Source organism: Panthera tigris, chromosome A3 (assembly GCF_018350195.1).
Source record: "Panthera tigris isolate Pti1 chromosome A3, P.tigris_Pti1_mat1.1, whole genome shotgun sequence".
Classification (NCBI taxonomy): Eukaryota; Metazoa; Chordata; class Mammalia; order Carnivora; family Felidae; genus Panthera; species Panthera tigris.
The window spans coordinates 91801570-91818183 of NC_056662.1; positions in this window are offsets into that span (position 1 = coordinate 91801570).

Consider the following 16614-nt stretch of genomic DNA (forward strand, 5'->3'; position numbering starts at 1 on the left):
CAAATAAGCTAGCATCTTAAAACTCTGTTTATACTCTAATGGTCTGCATTTTATATATGTCAAAGCAAAATTCTTAATTATGTAGCAGAATGAGACAAAATGTCTTCATCACTTTCTATGCAGTGTTTGACTATATTTTGGTATTGCCGTTGGTAGGATTAATGTATTTTGACTAATTAAGATAAGAATGTGGCTTCTTTGCAGGATTACTAATAGAAGATTTACTGATGCTGCATCAGAAATCTATGCCATCTAGCCTGTGCCAAAACTTGAAAGGCTCACAATAAAAATATATCTACAAGCTCTGACTGTGTTCAAATAATCGTGCTTGGCCCCAAAAAAGCAGAACACCCCCCAGAGTATGCTTCTTACAATAAAATTATTGCTCCCTGACTATATTTGGGCTTATGTTTCAGTGATAATTCTTCTAAAAATTATTCCAAATGTGTTTTATTCATCACATTAAAGTTCTTTTACTGAGGATCTCACTCTCAATAGGATATTACTTAACATTTGAAATTGTTCAATTTGTATTACTCTAGGTTTTCTTTTGAATTAGTCCTATCCCACAGTCATTTTGTGTGTAAGAGAAGGGACTGCCAGTCTGTAATCGATATTTATTCTCAGCAAAAGTTTTGGCATGAATTTATATATCTGTTTCCAATCATAAAGCAAGCCCTGCCTGTGTGTGTAGGTATCATAAAATATCTGCCTGTTCATAGGACTGTAAAAGTTGCTTCATGAAGCCTATTCTTTTTACTTTCTACATGATTTTTATTTCTGGCAAATCCTACAAGTAGGTAGAAGATATCTGTTTGACTGTTTTAACAGAGACCAGATAATAGTAGCCTAAACAAGATGAAATATTTATTTAGGATTTATACCTTTAATTAAAAGGCTAAGCACCTTCATTATCAGTCTAGATTTTTCTCAGGACGTCTGGGCATCCAGATTCCCTCTCTCTTACTAGTCTGTCATTTCTGAGGGTATTCTCCTTGCCGATATGGAAGAATCTGTCAGGCTAGTATCCCAGTCCATGATGAGAAAAAGTAAAACTGAAGGCAAACTACTTCCTTTTAAGGATTTGGTCTAGAAATTATACATATCGTTTGATATATTTGGCACCATACCTCACTACAAAGGAGGCTGATAAATACTATCTGTACCTGGGAATCTATGGATCCAGCTAAATTTGGGGGGCCTGTTACCAAAAGCAAATGGGGGCTGTAGTTATTAGGGGACACTTAGTGGTCTTGGCCAAAACAGGATTGCCCACAATTTAGAGTCAGCAAATTGACTATTAATGTTAGTTTGATTTCAGGTACCTCTGTGTAAAAAGGATCTTTCATTTGAAGGCTCTATAAAGGTCAGAAAATGATGAATTGAAAGTAAAGTAACACCATACAATCAACTACACCGTTTATAAAAACAATTAACCCTAGGAAAAGTTTGCAACAGTTTACTGATAACATATGGGTCTAATTATAGTGTAGTCCAGATGTTAACTATCAATTTCTCCACACAAACTTATCATTTAGACAGCAAAGGGTAAGGGAAGTCTGTCTGTCCTTGCTTCTCGATCATCGTCCAAGCTTTGTTAGTTGAGGCCTCCCTGAGTTTCAGCGATGCAGCCATTTCCTTATCTCATGGTAGTTTATTTTATTTTTTTTAATATGAAATTTATTGTCAAATCGGTTTCCATACAACACGCAGTGCTCCTCCCAAAAGGTGCCCTGCTCAATGCCCATCCCTCCCACTCCCCATCAACCCTCCGTTTATTCTCAGTTTTTAAGAGTCTCTTATGGTTTGGCTCCCTCCTCTCTAACTTTTTTTTTTCCTTCCCCTCCCCCTATGGCATTCTGTTAAGTTTCTCAGGATCCACATAAGAGTGAAAACATATGGTATCTGTCTTTCTCTGTAGGACTTATTTCACTTAGCATAACACTCTCCAGTTCCATCCACGTTGCTACAAAAGGCCATATTTCATTCTTTCTTACTGCCAAGTAGTATTCCATTGTGTATATAAACCACAATTTCTTTATCCATGCATCAGTTGATGGATATTTAGGCTCTTTCCATAATGTGGCTATTGTTGAAACTGCTGCTATAAACATTGGGGTACACGTGCCCCTATGCATCAGCACTCCTGTATCCCTTGGGTAAATTCCTAGCACTGCTATTGCTGGGTCATAGGGTAGATCTATTTTTAATTTTTTGAGGAGCCTCCACACTCTTTTCCAGAGCAGCTGCACCAGTTTGCATTCCCACCAACAGTGCAAGAGAGTTCCCATTTCTCCACATCCTCGCCAGCATCTATAGTCTCCTGATTTGTTCATTCTGGCCACTCTGACTGGCATGAGGTGATATCTGAGTGTGGTTTTGATTTGTATTTCCCTGATGAGGAGCGATGTTGAGCATCTTTTCATGTGCCTGTTGGCCATCTGCATGTCTTTTTTAGAGAAGTGTCTATTCCTGTTTTCTGCCCATTCTTCACTGGATTATTTGTTTTTCGGGTGTGGAATTTGGTGAGCTCTTTATAGATTTTGGATACTAGCCCTTTATCTGATATGTTATTTGCAAATATCTTTTCCCATTCTGTCAGTTGCCTTTTAGTTTTGTTGATAGTTTCCTTTGCAGTGCAGAAGCTTTTAATCTTCCTGGGGTCTCAATAGTTCATGTTTGCTTTTAATTCCCTTGCCTTTGGGGATGTGTCAAGTAAGAAATTGCTGTGGCTGAGGTCAGAGAGGTTTTTCCCTGCTTTCTCCTCTAGGGTTTTGATGGTTTCCTGTCTCACATTCAGGTCCTTTATCCATTTTGAGTTTATTTTTGTGAATGGTGTAAGAAAGTGGTCTAGTTTCAACCTTCTGCATGTTGCTGTCCAGTTGTCCCAGCACCATTTGTTAAAGAGACTGTCTTTTTTCCATTGGATATTCTTTCCTGCTTTGTCAAAGATTAGTTGGCCAACGTTTGTGGGTCTAGTTCTGGGGTTTCTATTCTATTCCATTTGTCTATGTGTCTGTTTTTGTGTCAATACCATGCTGTCTTGATGATGACAGCTTTGTAGTAGAGGCTAAAGTCTGGGATTGTGATGCCTCCCTCTTTGGTCTTCTTCTTCAATATTACTTTGGCTATTCCGGGTCTTTTGTGGTTCCATACAAATTTTAGGATTGCTTGTTCTAGCTTCGAGAAGAATGTTGGTGCAATTTTGATTGGGATTGCACTGAATGTGTAGATAGCTTTGGGTAGTATTGACATTTTAACAATATTTATTCTTTCAATCCATGAGCATGGAATGTTTTACCTTTTCTTTGTATCTTCTTCAATTTCCTTCATAAGCTTTCTATAGTTTTCAGCATACAGATCTTGTACATCTTTGGTTAGGTTTACTCCTAGGTATTTTATGCTTCTTGGTGCAATTGTGAATGGGATCAGTTTCTTTATTTGTCTTTCTGTTGCTTCATTACTGGTGTATAAAATGCAATTGATTTCTGTACATTAATTTTGTATCCTGTGACTTTGCTGAATTCATGTATCAGTGCTAGCAGACTTTTGGTGGAGTCTATCGGGTTTTTCATGTATAATATCATGTCATCTGCAAAGAGTGAAAGCTTGACTTCATATTTGCCAATTTTGATGCCTTTGATTTCCTTTTGTTGTCTGATTGCTTATGCTAGAATTTCCAACACTATGTTAAACAATAGTGGTGAGAGTGGACATCCCTGTCATGTTCCTGATCTCAGGGGGAAAGCTCTCAGTTTTTCCCCATTGAGGATGATGTTAGCTGTGGGCTTTTCATAAATGGCTTTTATGATGTTTAAGTATGTTCCTTCTATCCTTTCTCGAGGGTTTTTATTAAGAAAGGATGCTGAATTTTGTCAAATGCTTTTTCTGCATCGATTGACAGGATCATATGGTTCTTTTCTTTTATTAACGTGATGTATCACATTGATTGATTTGTGAATGTTGAATCAGCCCTGTAGCCCAGGAATGAATCCCACTTGATCATGGTGAATAATTCTTTTTATATGCTGTTGAATTCGATTTGCTAATATCTTATTGAGAATTTTTGCATCCATAGTCATCAGGGATATTGGCCTGTAGTTCTCTTTCTTTGCTGGGTCTCAGTCCGGTTTGGGAATCAAAGTAATGCTGGCAGTTTTCCTTCCTTTCTATTTTTTGGAACAGCTTGAGAAGGATAGGTATTATCTCTGCTTTAAATGTCTGGTAGAATTCCCCAGGGAAGCCATCTGGTCCTGGACTCTTATTTGTTGGGAGATTTTTGATAACTGATTCAATTTCTTCGCTGGTTATGGGTCTGTTCAAGTCTTCTATTTCTTCCTGTTTGAGTTTTGGAAGTGTGTGGGTGCTGAGGAATTTGTCCATTTCTTCCAGGTTGTCCATTTTGTTGGCATATAATTTTTCATAGTATTCCCTGATATTTGCTTGTATTTCTGAGGGATTGGTTGTAATAATTCCATTTTCATTCATGATTTTATCCATTTGGGTCATCTCCCTTTTCTTTTTGAGAAGCCAGGCTAGAGGTTTATCAATTTTGTTTTTTTTCAAAAAACCAACTCTTGGTTTCATTGATCTGCTCTACAGTTGGTTTTTTTTTTTTTTTTTTTTTTTTTTTTTTTTTTTTTTTTAGATTCTGTATTGTTTATTTCTGCTCTGATCTTTATTATTTCTCTTCTTCTGCTGGATTTGGGATGTCTTTGCTGTTCTGCTTCTATTTCTTTTAGGTGTGCTGTTAGATTTTGTATTTGGGATTTTTCTTGTTTCTTGAGATAGGCCTGGATTGTATTGTATTTTCCTCTCAGGACTGCCTTTGTTGCATCCCAAAGCGTTTGGATTGTTGTATTTTCATTTTTGTTTCCATATATTTTTTGATTTCTTCTCTAATTGCCTGGTTGGCCCATTCATTCTTTAGTAGGGTGTTCTTTAGCCTCCATGCTTTTGAAGGTTTTCCAGACTTTTCCCTGTGGTTGATTTCAAGTTTCATAGCATTGTGGTCTGACAGTGTGCATGGTATGACCTCAATTCTTTTATATTTATTAAGGGCTGTTTTGTGACCCAGTATGTGATCTATCTTGGAGAAGGTTCCATGTGCACTCGAGAAGAAAGTATATTCTGTTGCTTTGGGATGCAGAGTTCTAAATATATCTGTCAAGTCCATCTGATCCAATGTATCATTCAGGGCCCTTGGTTCTTTATTGATCCTGTGTCAAGATGATCTATCCACTTTTGTAAGTGGAGTATTAAAGTCCCCTGCAATTACCACATTCTTATCAATAAGGTTGCTTATGTTTGTGGTTAATTGTTTTATATATTTGGGGGCTCCCGTATTCAGTGCATAGACATTTATAATTGTTAGCTCTTCCTGATGGATAGACCCTGTAGTTATTATATAATGCCCTTCTTCATCTCTTGTTACAACGTTTAATTTACAATCTAGTTTGTCTGATATAAGTATGGCTACTCCAGCTTTCTTTTGACTTCCAGTAGCATGATTGATAGTTCTCCATCCCCTCACTTTCAATCTGAAGGTGTCCTCAGGTCTTAAATGAGTCTCTTGTAGACAGCAAATAGATGGGTCTTGTTTTTTTTATCCATTCTGATACCCTATGTCTTTCGGTTGGAACATTTAGTTCATTTACATTCAGTGTTATTAAGGAAAGATATGGGTTTAGAGTCATTGTGATGTCTGTATGTTTCATGCTTGTAGTGATGTCTCTGATACTTTGTGGTCCTTGCAATATTTCACTCACAGAATCCCCCTTAGGATCTCTTGTAGGGCTGGTTTAGTGATGATGAATTCCTTTAGTGTTTGTTTTTTTGGGAAGACCTTTATCTCTCCTTCTATTCTGAATGACAGACTTGCTGGATAAAGAATTCTCGGCTGCATATTTTTTTTCTGTTCATCACATTGAAGATTTCCTGCCATTCCTTTCTGGCCTGCCAAGTTTCAGTAGATAGGTCTGCCACTACTTTCATGGGTCTCCCATTATAAGTTAGAGTGTGTTTATCCCTAGCTGCTTTCAGAATTTTCTCTTTATCCTTGTATTTTGCCAGTTTCACTATGATATGTCTGTGCCTCTTGGATTTCAGTGCCTTTTTCCTTCCCCAGATCAGGGAAGTTCTCAACTATGATTTGTTCAAATACACCTTCAGCCCCTTTCTCTCTCTTCCTGTTCTGGAATTCCTATGATATGGATATTGTTCCATTTGATTGCATCACTTAGTTCTCTAATTCTCCCCTTATACTCCTGGTTTTTTTTTTTTTTTTAATCTCTCTTCTTCTCAGCTTCCTCTTTTCCCATAATTTTATCTTCTAATTCACCTGTTCTCTCCTCTGCCTCTTCAATCCATGCTATGGTCGCCTCCATTTTATTTTGCACCTCATTTATAGCATTTTTTAGCTCCTCATGACTATTTCTTAGTCCCTTAATCTCTGTAGCAATAGATTCTCTGTTGTCCTTTATGCTTTTTTCAAGCCCAGCTATTAATTTTATGACTATTATTCTAAATTCTTGTTCTGTTATATTGCTTAAATCGGTTTTGATTAATGTTAGCTGTCGCTACTTCCTGGAGTTTCTTTTGAGGAGAATTCTTCTGTTTTATCATTTTGGGTAGTCCCTGAAGTGGCTCCAAACTGCAGGGCACCTCCTCTGTGCTGTCTGGAGTAACTTGTGTTGGTGGGTGGGGCCACAGTCAGACCCGATGTCTGCCCCCAGGCCACCACTGGGGCCACAGTCAGACTGATGTGTACCTTATCTTCCCCTCTCCCAGGGGCAGGACTCACTGTGGAGTGGTGTGGCCCCTGTCTGGGCTACTTGCACACTGCCATGCTTGTGGTGCTGCTTCAATGGGATCTGGTGTATTAGCTGGGGTAGATCCACAAGGTGCACAGGGGCGGGAGGGGCAGGCTTAGCTTGCTTTGCAGGCAGTGGTCCCCTGTGGGAAGGGCCTTGCAGCACCTGGAGCAAGGCCGACCAGTAGGAGGGATGGATCCACAGAAGCACAGCATTGGGGGTTGGGCATTTGCATGGTGCAAGCAAGTTCATTGACAGGAACTGGTTCCCTTTGGAATTTCACCTGGGGGATGGGAGAGTGAGGCACTTGCCAGTGCCTTTGTTCCCCCGCTGAGCTGAGGTCTGTCTTCCAGGGCTCAACAACTCTCCCTCCCGGTGTCCTCTCACCCTCCCCACTCTCCAAGTGCAGAGCTGTTGAGTTTTAACATTCCAGATATTAAGTCCCACTGGCTGTCAGAACTCACGCAGTCCATTCCCTCTGCTTTTGCAAGCCAGACTCAGGGGCTCTGCCTTGCCAGATGGGCTCCCCCTTCACTGCCCCGGCTCCCTCCCGCCAGTCTGCTACCACACACTGCCTCAGCCCTTCCTACCCTCTTCCGTGGGCCTCTTGTCTATGCTTGGCTCCAGAGAGTCCGTTCTGCTAGTCTTCCGGTGGTTTTCTGGGTTATTTAGGCAGATGTGGGTCTAATCTAAGCGATCTGCAGGATGAGGTGAGCCCAGTGTCCTCCTATGCCACCATCTTCTCTGCTTCTCTTTCATGATGGCTTATATGTTACCAATTCAAATCAGACTTTGTACTTGCTGAAATCAAGGTTGATATACCATGGAAAAGCATTTCACTCATTTTGTCTTTATTACCAAAAGCCCATTTTGGGATTACAGAATATTTGTTAACTGCATTTTTATATTTACCATTATATCTTTCAAATAGTTAACAAAGGTATGAATACAAATTCAAAGACTTCCAGAAGCATAGTTTTCTATTACTGCATACTATAATGGTTGCTACAGAAAATTCTCTTCTGTCTTTGCTTTTTCAGGTGAATACATTTATGACAAATTTGGAAGAATGAAACAACTTTAGGCCTAGGAGATACTTGGAAATCTGTCCCTGTTATTTTGAGGTCCTTTCAATCGATGTTTCCTGTATCTTGTGGCAGGGTGGAAACTATTTATTTCATATCTAATATGCTTATGATGACTGATGTGTGTTATATTCTGAAAGAATTCTTTGCAGATGTGTAATGACTTTAGAGGAAAATGAAATACACATGCATTATACACCGCAGCATTGCCACAACTGAAATGAAAGAAGAAATGATGTACATACAATATTTAGAAAATTTGAGGTAAAATAAAATGCATTCCTACTTTTCTGAATTTCTGTGAAGGTTTCAGAAGAAAATTGGAAGTATTTTGAGAATTCCTTCATTACAAAGAACTAGTTAATAAGGTAAATACACAAGGGCTACAACCTGGGAATTTTTCAGTAATTGCCTTCCATCTTTTCAGACATTGTATTGGACACCTTTTAGAACTTTAAATCATTTCTAGAAAATACACAATCCTCCATCTAAAGAAAATAGCAATTAAGAGATGGAGCTTACAAAACAGGTAGCACTGTTGGTCACATTTTCAAAAGTCAAAGGGAGCTCTAACTCTTAGTGTAGTAGAAACAATGGCAGGGATATACGTAGAGCTTATGGCAGACCTGTAGGGTGTCCATGGAAATACTGTGCAGTCTAGCAGAGTTTGGATAGAATTCTTCACCAGGCCACTATGCTCCAATGATTAGCAGGTATGAGAGGCAGAAACACACTCATTTGTAACATTACTTGGATTACATCTCATCATGTCATCGTGGGTTATACCCTCTCAAAAGTCAACACTTTCTTGCATAACAGGTTATGGTATCTCAGCGAACGACATTTTCACATTTAATCCATTTTCTATTTACTGTAGCCACTTATTATCTTCTCTAGATTTAGAAAAACAGCTGTGATACTTTTCTTGACAAACAAGATTAAAGTCCCCAGAGGTCTTTATCATTTCCACTGACTTCTGTGCTCTTAAACTGGCTTATTTGTCACATCAACTGAAACTTCCTGACATTTGTTGAAATTTTGAGTACTATTTCATTGTTCCAATTATTTTTGAATGAAAATGTTCTCACTTCCTACAGATTACACACTCCCTTGCTTCACATTCATTGCAGCACATTTCTTTATAAAGTTGTTAAACAATTTTGAACTCCAAATTATGCCTTGCATGTCACAAAGCTGCAGCTGTAAGCTGCAGGATTGAAATATGAGCTGAGAGCCTTCATCAGAACAAACAAGGTCATCGAATAACTGCTAAGATTAGGTTCATTTTTATCACTTACTAATTGCTGTATCTGTTGGGTTTAAGGGAAAATCCAACATGCTATTTTTAGAGAGATTCACAGCCAATGCATTATGATAGCTAGTGGGCCTCTACTGCTTTCTATAGGAAATGACGGCAGATTTATCTGTTCATTCTATGTGTATTAAGTACCTATTACTCGTTTGCTAGACATTGTTCTATGCATTAGGGATATAGACAAAGATTTTGCAGTTCACTTGGGGAAATAGACAAATAATATACAAGTTTTTGAATTTATAAATATTTATTTACATTTATAATATCAAATCTTACAAAGGGAAAGAGATATGTTATCATTTTTGGTTGTTATTGGCTATCTGTAATCTTAAAGAAATCTGCCAACGGCATCACCAGAGAAGATTGCATTGTATGTTACCTGTAATATTGACTAACGGGTTAGGAAGTAAAAAAGAATAAATTGTTTGATGTGAGAAAAAATTAAAATGTACCTATTAGGCCTCTACCATTAGGATGAATGTTCTAATTAATGGAGATGAATTTCCTTCCCCTTTCCTTTACAGAAGGTTTTATAGAATCTTTCTGAGTTGTGAATTGTGACATTCACTGAGAAGCTAGGAAAAAAGAGAGCAAATTGTTTTTCCCAGGCTCTGTAATGTGTCTATATATAAAGCATGTGAAAGCCTCAGTGATACCCTCCAGAAAGATTTTCCTTTCTTCTCCCATTATAGCTACTTTTACACAAGCTTTGATTTACATAATAAAGCAATAGAAATCAGACTGCATTAAAAATGACACATACAATGCATCACATATAATGAACTTAGTGACACTCAAGTAAAACAACATTTGATTCAACACATTTTCATTTGGAAAGTCTTCTGGTATCCATTTAATGGGATTTTTGAACTATAAATGAGAAATATCACTTAATTATTCTTTCACTTCTAATTTCCCTTCAAGTCTTTTCTTAACATGGGCAATATACTATGTTGTCCCCTGTGGATATTTCTGAACAAATACTTTGTAAAGTAGCAAAATACTTTTTGTTGGAGTGTGGGGAGTTAATATGATCCCCTTTACTAGATGTCCAATGGGAGACTCTAGTAGATATCAACTGGCCAGCACTATTCCTCAGAAGGCTTAGTGTTCACCAACATAACCAAAGAAGTAAAGCTTTGACTACTGAACTCAGAGTTATCTTGCATTCAAAAGTTGTCATAAAGGAAAAGGCAATTCCAATGAAGATAGTCCTTTACTAAGAATAACAATTCACTACTGTTGCTCTGTTGATTACTTAACTGCAAATGCATAAAATGATATTCAAACAAAAGGATTCTGGTAAATTTTTTACTTAAATGAGATAAAGTGCCAACGCTAAATCATTATTATCCAATGGACTGATTTCTGAAAGATATGCATGAATACTTAGAATATAAAACAAATGTGTTAATATTCCAAATATGTAGCATAATATTATTCTCATCAGCAAATATTTAGTATTTTAAGGTTATGGCATTGAATCTCACACATTACTTAACTCATTTGCTTAATGACAACTGCATGTATGTTTGGTTGTTTACCCATAATCTTCAATACAATAAAGTAGTTTGAACTCTGTTTCAAGTATCAAGAGAGTAAGGATGCTTTCCAATTTTTCCTAATATCTCTAGAGATGGTGGAGCTTTTAAGGAAGAAGAAGCCAGATTAAAAATGTTGTAATTTCACATAATCTTCTTCTATTTATTATTATAGTAATTATCAAGGAAGACTACATTGTCCGTGGAGGGAGGAAGTCATTTTAAGAAAAGGGAGAGAAGAAATCTTCACCTCCATGGAACTAAATACAGCCAATTACCTAGTCCTGTATATTTTCCTCCTCTTATATTTCTTGACTCCATCCTTCTTCCATCCTCACTTTCTTTCAGGCTGCAAGATTAAATTCTTCATCATAATAATGAGGCCTATAATTTGCCTTTTTCTTATCTCCCTCCCTCCCCCCAAATATTTCTTTTCCAACTTAATTTAATTTTGGTAGATTCCTGTTGATTTTCAATTTTAGTAAAATCTCTTTCCAGTGGCTTTGAGGACCTTGACAAAATGCTTAACCAAATATTATCACTCATTAGACCCTTTGTCAAGGCAATAACAGATATGTCCCTTCTCTTGAAACTACTGCATAGTTTAACACCACTGCCAACCAAGAGTATCTTGGCCACAATGGGAGCAAGTTTCTCAAGATCTTCAGAGAGCTATTTAGATCAACAAAGAATAGCCTTTCTAGAACCAAATACTCTCAAGTTGCTGTTCACACTTCCTAGTTTAAAGTTTAAAGGTCCAGGCACATCTGTGTGGGTCAGTCAGTTAAGTGTCCGGCTCTTGACTTGGTCTCAGGTCATGATCTCATGAGTTTTGTGAGTTGTAGCCCCACATCGGGCTCTGTACTGATGGTGTGGAGCCTGCTGGAGATTCTTCCTCCTTCTCTGCCCCTCCCTGGCTCACACTCTCTCTGTCTCAAAATAAACTAACTAACTAACTAACTAACTAACTAAATAAATAAATAAATAAAGTTTAAAAGTCCATCACATCATGGGCACCAATGATATTACTATGGTGTTAATGACATAATAGTTCTCTCCACTCCAGGTGGAAGAGTTCAACAGAAAGTCCTAATACCGAGCTTAAAACCAATTTCATCAAAACAAGTTATTCAAAACAGGTCAAGACACAAACAACTTTGTCCAAAACAAGCTTTTAAAACATGGATTTGAAATCATGTTATGATTTAATACATACAACACTACTGTTTATGCTATAAGCTTTAAGAGGGCAGAAAATCAAGCTAACAGCTGTTTCGCTAGCACCTAGCACAGTGCCAACCACTTTGGCTTTGTTTTGAATATTGTTGTTGAATTAATGAATTATTCATCCCTTACATATAGTAATTATGATACTCTCCTTACTTATTAAAAAAATAAACATCAGGTGTGCATGTAAGAGGTAAAATTAATTCTGTTTGAAAAGAAAGGTATTATAAGGCAATCTAGAAATCAAGTACACAATCAAATAGTCATCAAATCATTGTTTTGGTTTTTTTGCTAACATCAAATTTTCTGGTTATTGCTGTGGTAATTAGACATGGAATTCCTTAGTAATACACGAAATAGGTCTCTGACTAGAAGCAATTATTCAGTGAGTTTTAATAATCACATTTATGATATGGTGGGTGTCTGTTTTCAATTTATTGAATTACTAGAACTGTGGTGGCAATCTTCATTTATTTAACAAAGGGCTTTACGGAAATTGGTCATGAGGTACTAGACAGATGCCATGTATCAGACAGGCAAAATCAGGAAGCTATGGGAATTGGGGGTGGTCACTGAGAGGACATGACCACAGGTTGACTTGCGAACTACACCAGGTCAATCAGAGGCTTCTGACCCTTTCCCCTGTCCTTGGAATGTCCATTCCACCCACCACTACCACCTGGGAGCTATTTTAAGAAAGTAGCCTTGAAAGATTAAGTTGTTGTTGAGACCATATGGACTGAACACGTGACTGAATCCAGTTAAGTCATCTACATAAACATTTAAGATTCTGGTAAGCAGGTGTGGAGATCTACATGTCTCACACACGCTCCAAGACAGACATTGCATGTAAATTCCCTTGCTCATTAAACCTGCCACCTACCAATCTAGAGTGACCAACTCTTTCTTCAGTCTCTCCCTGCTCTTTTTGTGGGTGGGGGCAGTTTCAGATTTCACCTGGGGTAGCTGTCAAGGTTTTGAATCAACAATTGGTGAGCCAGCCAGGAGACCAAAGAAATAGGTCTTAGGAAAGGGCAATCCCTAGATGACCATTGACTTCTTTATGGGGAGGGGTGGCTTGTATGTTAGAAACTTGTCAACTGCTGTGAGTATGGGGACACCCTAAAAATTCTGGCTGGTTTAATCAGTTTGTTTGAGGAACTTCCAAGAGTGCACTGTGGCAGAGAGGGGAAACAAACAGCTACCATGGTGGGCTAGCCTTTCCTGTGGGCAGTTGAGCTGGTGATCCATGTTTTCAAGTTGGAAAGTTGGAAGAAGAGCTGAGATTAGGGAAGGATGTGCATTGTCCACAGGTGGGAGAACAGGATAATAAGTTGGAGAATTTGGTATTCTATTTTGCAAAGCCAGGAGGGCATAGGCTACCTCAGACTAAGGCCCAAACACTGTGACAAAGTCTGATTGGGAAACTAAGGGGTGGAATCCCTGGAAAAGTGAGGAGAGTGAAGGGAAGGATGTTGCATTTATTGACTGTGAAACAGATGAAATGTCCCATGTTGTTTAACCCCTAATACAAAGGAAAGCAAAGGCAAAGCAACAGCAGCCTCAGCCATTGGGACAGCCCCCAATTAAGAAATGTTTATGATAAAAGAATATACTCTCAGTGAGCTTATTGATATAGCTGCCAAGTTCCAGCAGAAAGCCAGGGAAAGTATCTAGGAATGGCATTTCTCTGTCAGGGAAGGAGGCAGAGAAAATGAACATCATTGCATATTGTGCCCTGCAGCAGGACCTTGGGAGCTCAAACTATTCACTCTCTTATATATTGGATTATTCTAAGGAGGCTTGGGCCAATGAGGAGGACCTCCCTGAAGACATGGACCCTGGAAATGATAAGAAGTACAACAAATTCTTGGGGAGTTGGTAGTGAAATAATCTATTCCCTTATCTTTGACCGTCCTAATTGGGGCACATTCACTGCAGGAATAAAAGCAGACTCCAGTCTGCTCCCAGCACCTAGTATGGGACACTGATACCCATGTTGAGCCAAGGTGTTGGACAAGGAATTTATGATGTTGGACAATCCATTGCTGATCTGGGGGAAATTAACAAATCCTAGGAATAGGCATTGGTTGTGGTAAAGACTCAAGACAAAGAGGAAACTCCAAAAGATTATCCCATTCAGCTATACAGGGTCTGATAAAAGTTATCTGGAAGCAAATGTGGTTTGACCTCATTGATGTCTGGACCCTACCTGAAAACATAGACCAGCAACTCAAAATTGTGTTGCTCAGATCTATTTCTTTCTTTGGTCTCTCCTTGCTTTCTCTAAATGGGGGGGGGGGCAGTTTCAGATTTCACCCAGGAAGCTCTAAGTTTTTGAATTAACAATGGACAAGTCTTGTGTATCTATCCAGACAAGTAGCAATGCTAAAAGAGTTCAGCTAAAGCAGGCTCCATAGATTCAGGCCAACTGGCTGGTTCAGGGTCCAGTGTCCTGTGATGGCAGTTTAAGAATAAGGTGGTACAAGCAGAACTTCTTGGAACTCAGGCTTGGGCACTAGGGGTAGAGATTAGAAAGATGAGCAAACAGGTCTGGGCAACAAGAAGCAGAATCGACCAGGCATTTGTACAAGGATAAAGTTCCAAGAGAAGTTATGGAATTTGAGAGAAAGGATTTCTATTTCATTCTCCGCTGCACTGCCATGTAGTCTAAGTGCCCAGAGCTTCTGACTGCTGAATGGGGTGGGGAAGCCAACTCTCCTACACAAGGGCTGCCCTTCAAACTCCTCTGTGACTTCTGAGGTCCAGGATTAGAACGAGGACTACTGAGTCACTCTCCATACCAAGATCTTGAAAAATTTTGACAGTCTCTCCCTTTATCTTTGGTTTGTATTTCCATCACTGGATTTCTGTTCCACATACTTCCTGATCGTATATCCTTTGATTTCCCTTTAAACTCAAACTTACTCTTTGCTTTTAGGCACAAAAATCTGAAAAATATCCCATTAGCATTTTAGTGGCAGGTACCTGTGGGAAAAGATCTAGTCTGACTCACAGCTTGTGGCCCAGCACGCACTTGGCTGAGATGATGAAGAGAGATCACGTATGACTGCACCTTCACTCCACGTAGGGTAGCAGGTGTCTATCCAAAAGGAAGGCTGACTGCTGAGACCCTAAACACAAGCCACACGTGTGGAACTAACAAAACAACATCACCAAGAAACACCTGTGTCTTCTACTTTTTGGATCATGCCAAGGAAAGTATTTTCTTTCTCTTAAGCCAAAAAATGTCCAACAAAGGAAGAAGAAACAGTGTGATCTGTCTTGTTCTCTTCAGAAATAGAATGCATATTAAATTCAGCCTAATAGGCACCATGATAATGATGTCAAAACAGCTCAAAGCAGGTGAATCCTAAAGACCAGTGGTCATAGGCATAGAAGCAAAATGTGGCAATGGATGACTGAAAACTGTATACCCCTTAGTAGACCATGCTCCTAATGTATAGTTAAGGATTATCAGTCAGTAGATTTATATTTTTCTGTGGAAGGTAGTATATACGGCATAGTCATCTGAAGCCATACCTTATTGACAATGTGAACACTTAACAATGTCATCATTATTCATAACTATGGTTAATCTGTGTGGACAATGATCTATTTTATGCATGCAATATTCACTGATAAAAACATCTGATAATAAAAGCAGCATTAGGTAAGTATGAGAGAAAAAAAAAAAACCCATAAAATCAGCCACCAGTACATACAGATTATATCCATTGTATTGGTAATTTTTTGAGTGACTTATAACTTGCTTCCCACAAATCCCTTTAAAGATAAGAAAAGTTTAATATTACTTTGGAACCCAATCATTACACATGTTCCTGTTTTAAGAATGTGCACATCGCTGTTGTAGTGAATGATTTAATTAATTGAAGCCTTGCTTTCTTGTGCTAAAGTTTAAAAAAATTATCCCCTTTTCGTGTGCAGATTTCTTAACATCGCTTCACCTACATATCAAACAGTAGGCATTACTTGGGAAATGTTATAGGATAAGCCTGATGTTTCTGAAATATATTCATGGGGATTTTCATTTCTTTGAGTATAACACATAGGCCACTCTTTTCATTTATTCAAGCTTGTGTATCACATATAATTCATCTCTTATTAGCATAATAATTTCTAATGAGTAAGCCCCTTTGTCCCTCATCACGTAATTAAATTTTGCAATAGTTGTTGAATATATTCTATATTTACTCATTAGTGGGAAAGGGAAGGCCGAGCTATCGAGGTAATTACATGTAATCTCATTCTCCTGAGTCGTCAGTGGATAGAGCTTGAGTACAAAATGTGCTTTAACTTTCTGGAGTGAAGTCAGACTATAGCTGAATGTATCTGCTCAACAGATGTTAAACTATTGGGTTTCAGAACAAGGAAATCTGCATACCCATATGTGGACTAAAACAATATATTTATAATGCATACATTTAAGCATTTTAAAATTTTTGACAAGACTTTCTTTTCAAAATTATTACTGGTAATATCTCAGATTCCTTTTTTATTGAGGTATAATTAGCATACAAGGTTGTTACATAATTTTTTTAAATTACTGTTTTTTTAACCTGTATATTAGAATCACATAGATTTACTAAGGAGTTTTGAATCTTTGTCAAGAA